Here is a 4,385-nt window from a genome sequence, read left to right as displayed (position 1 = left end):
GTGAGTGTATACGAACCGCCCTTGCCCGTCCGCGGCAGTCTCGCTCGCACTGTCCTGCGTGCTGCTCATTACTAGTGAAACGCCCGCAAGCTGAAAAGAACGTATTGAATAAACAGCGCGAACGAATACGAGCACAGAAGACAAGAAAACGGACGAAAACGGATCGGACGATCGCGTCAAACAGCCAAACTGCGACCCGTGGATGAGTTGCCAACGCTAGCGCGAACTGCTCCGGTCGGCTCGCCGACTGGCTTCAATTGGCTCGCAGGGACACACTTCGCAAAACGCGAAGAGGGATGCGTTTTTGCGAGTTAAAATGCCCAATCACTACCAATAATCATGCAAACCGACAACGTACGTTATTATTTCGCAGCTGCGCGGCGTTTGCGTGTCAGAAATTTCTCCATACCCTTGCATCCAGACGCCGATTTGCCTACTGCGTAAAATCTCAAGTCGAGGACGGTTTTTCGAGGAGCTCCTCCGCGGAGTAAACGCCGAGTGCGCTTCGTGAAACGCGACGGCTCCTTGAGTGGAGGAGGGCCCGTTTCGTCCACTCCACGGAGTCGAGGGCAAGCGCCGAGTCGAGTAGCGTTTATGAATTCGGCGGTAGTGGAGGGCTCCGGAAATTTCGACCACCTGGGGTTCTTTAACGTGCACTGACATCGCACAGTACACGGGCCTCTAGAATTTCTCCTCCAAAGAAATTCTAGTCGCCGCGGCCGGGATCGAACCCGCGTCTTTTGGGTCAGCAGCCGAGCACCATAACCGCTGAGCCACCGCGGCGGCCTGCAGAACGAGTTGCATTTGTCGCGAATGGTCAGTGAGAAAGTGATCGTGTTCACTGACGTGTACAATAGAGTCGGCGACTAAAATTATTTGCTATTTTCTTTTGATTAGAATGCCGAAATCTGATGATGCAAGATTGGAAAGCATTGAAGGACAGAGCTGTCACCAACGTCTTTAACGTCCCCTGCTGGCTGAACGCCTATAGACGTTTATTCCAAGGTATAAGAGGCAGCCCGGACGCCTTTGGCCAGGTAGGTTACGATCATCGTGCGCCGATTGTCTCTCGAACTTTGCAGATTCTGCTTCACACACTGACGAACCATCGAACGTCGGGGTTTTTTAATGCTCTCGCGGCACTGTCGCGGCGCTTTTCGGCTCGCTCGGCAGCTGCCATCGCCCATAAGTCAAATGTAAATCTGTGCTATCGCTTAAAGGTCATTCGGCAGCTGCTATCGTGCTCTCGAAGATCGAAATGCCGCTTGCAGCTGCTATCGCACGCCACCTAAGAGGCAGCTCTGCACCTGCTGCTCATTGAGACAGGTCGCGTGACTCATATTTGCGGACGACGGCGGGATTCCGACCCACCTTCCTGCACACAGCTAACGCTGTAAGAAGAAAAGAAAAAAGAGACGACGTTCCGAAAAGCGGCCATTTGATAGCCGCAACGAATTAAACGGGGCGATATTCAGTTTGCCGTCCGACGCGTTCGCGCCCTCCGAACTTGACGCCCGCGAGCGCGGCCTCGGTGCGCGCGTGGGGGGCGCCATCGATTCCTCGGCGCATGGGTGGCGGCTCGCGCGCGGTCCGCTAATGAACTGCCGCAAATATACACCGCTAATTACGAGGCTATCGACGCGATTTGTCGCCGCCGCTTTTGTTGGCGCCTCTGCAGTGGCGCGCATGCACGGCTACGGGGAAGGGAGAGGCGGCACCGGCGGGAGAGACCTGGCCGCGCATACGGCGTGAGATCCCGGCTTTGTTCCACAGGCGCCGCTTCAGTAGTCCCAGGCGCCCTGGACAGCGCGCGGTTCAGCTCTGGCCGCTAAGGCCGCTGCTACGAAGGAGCATCTGGGACGGTGCCGACTGGGGACGGGCCCTTCTCAGCTTGTTCTTTTGCGCAGTATACGACTCCGTCCAGGATGTTATTACTGGGAACTGCTCGTTCCATCGAGCTGTGGGAAAACTGTGGTCCCACTTAGTGATTTTAATTCAAAGACAGCAACGCTTAGTTACTGAATGGATGCGCTGGTCGCTTCCATTGCCATCCGTCTTCTGAGAGTGAAAGAGACTAAACTATAACATAATCCACAGCTGCCATCGACTCCAAAGGCAAGCAAAAAACCACTCCGATACAGTGTGAGAGTGAATGATCGAGGGAGTGAAGGAGTACAAGTGTGGAAAGGACGGTGGCGCATTCTCTATATTAATAAGGCAGCCATGCGGAGTGAAGCGCATGCGTGTGTGGTCAGTTTATTCCGAAACTACGAGCTGCGCCGAGCTCTCCGCGTGTTCGCGAAGAAATCAGTTAAGGCCGGTTCACATGCAAGCGACTGAGCGATTGAGCGACGCGTCGCAGCGAAAATTTCCAACTTGTTGAAACCTCGCCGCTCGTCGCAGCGACGACTCAAAACAGGTTTTTCCGCCGCGGCGACAGGATTCGCTAGCATTTTCGCTGTCATGTGAAACAGGCTTTAGTTTGGAGGCGCTGCATCAAAAGAGGGGGAAAAGGGGGGGGGGGGGGCGCATGGCGCTAACGAACCGGAACAAAGCTTACAACATAACAATGAATTTTGCAGGCTGAAAATTTTCAGGTCGGCGCACTAAGCTTTCCATTATTCGCGCTCAGCCACTCGTTTCTATACGGAAGGCCTTTATGAGCTTCTGTTCTTGTGCATATATATATATATATATATATATATATATATATATATATATATATATATATATATATATATATATATATATATATATATATATATATATATATATATACGAAAAAAAATTAGCAACTGGAATATTCCCAGACGCTGTGCTTTATTTTCCTTTTTTTTCTTCTAGCGACAAAAATTTCGGGAGCTTTCAAAGCCGGGAAAGCGGAAAGTTAACACGGAGGATTTTCCTTACAGCAGAAACGAAGGATTAGGGTAAGAAAACGAAAACAGCCAGAAATACTCTGACATCATTTGCCCACCCTGTGGGGGCCAATAGCGCGGAAACTACATTTGCAGTTTAGGCCTGCCTTTCTCCTAATGAATAATCGGCGTGCCCGCTTGCATACCTCCTTCCCACCCTCCCACTCTTGCCAGATGCTCTGTGCGGAACGTTGGCGCGCGTGTGCGGTTTAGACGCGGGTATCGATCCGCAAGGCAGGGTCGGCGGGCCAAAGCGCCAGCCTACAGAACTTGCGTCGCCCGCGATTCCAGAGCAAGTTCCCAGATGGCGCAGGAGGCATCGCTGACATAAAGCCCCTCAATATTACGCCGACACCGGCCGCCGCTGGAGAATGGCGCTCATGTAACGCCTACAGTGAAGTATCCCACAGGGCCTCGCGACGCGATACGGAGCCGCGAGCCTTTGAAAGCCGACCGTGGTGATGTTTTTTCAAAGGCTACTCGCGTGTTCTTGGGCCCCGAGGCAATATTGCGGGCTGCTAGGTTTACGTCTCAGTGGAGAGGGTTCCGAATAAATTTCGACCACCCGGGGATGTTTAACGTGCACTGACGTCGCTCAGTGCACTGACGTTTCTGCGCCTCGCTTCGTCGAAATGTTGCCTGCAGCCATGGCCGGAGTACAAACGCACGAGATTGAACCCAATTGGAGCTTAATAACTTGTATTCGAGACGACAGATTATTTGCAGTTTTATGTGTTTTTTTTACAGACATGCAGTCGCATTAAGACGAGGTATGAAATCGAAATGGATCGGTATTCATTTAGGGCGAGGAACAGGGACTTGAGGGATGCGTTGAAACTTTAATGAGAAGGTCGTTTCATCGCAGGTGAGACATTGGCATGACCTAAACGTTCCGAACAATTCTGGTGTGGACATGCCCTAGCCACAACAAACCAGACAGGAATATAGAGTCCTGGGAGGCTTTAATGGCCAGCCAGAAAGAAGAAGAACAAAAAGAAGTTATCCGTCTGGCCCTGGACACCGCTGAATCCCAAGGGATCCCAGCCTGCTGGGAAGATGACGGAAGATGACGGCGGTCAAGACTCGTCTTTTTCGCCCTCTGATTCCTTGACGGGTGCCAATAAAGTTATTTCATCATCATCTGGACAAAATCATTTTTGAGCCGGGAACCATTTATGAACGCAATTTTTTTCATATAATGTAAGATTTCACTACAACAATCGATATATGCGCAGATCACCCGACAGCAGTCTTAATTTTCTTTTTCTATTAACGTTCTTGCTGCCATCAAAAGCGTTCCCCATTTGCTTTCTATGGCAGTCTCAACTGTTCGATGCGATCGATGGAAATACTTTAAAAGAAAGAGTTGGCTTCATATCAGAAGAATGGACCATTACGTTGTGGGGTTTACCTCCACCCGGTAACGGTGTGTTAAGTGGGCGGCACTTCGCCCACATAACGCGGGTT

At 51.2% G+C, this 4,385-nt stretch overlaps 1 long non-coding RNA gene across 1 annotated transcript; it reads left to right on the top strand.

The window, feature by feature from the left end:
- Nucleotides 1–612: 612 nt before the first annotated feature.
- On the top strand, nucleotides 613–3,813 carry LOC149358061 (uncharacterized). The gene is made up of 3 exons (XR_016291915.1): nucleotides 613–816; nucleotides 898–1,037; nucleotides 3,784–3,813. It is a non-coding gene; the product is annotated as an uncharacterized LOC149358061 (long non-coding RNA).
- Nucleotides 3,814–4,385: the final 572 nt, after the last annotated feature.

This window comes from Amblyomma mixtum, chromosome 3 (genome assembly GCF_055824585.1).
Source record: "Amblyomma mixtum isolate Tamu chromosome 3, ASM5582458v1, whole genome shotgun sequence".
NCBI lineage: Eukaryota > Metazoa > Arthropoda > Arachnida > Ixodida > Ixodidae > Amblyomma > Amblyomma mixtum.
This window is presented reverse-complemented; position numbering and strand designations above follow the sequence as displayed.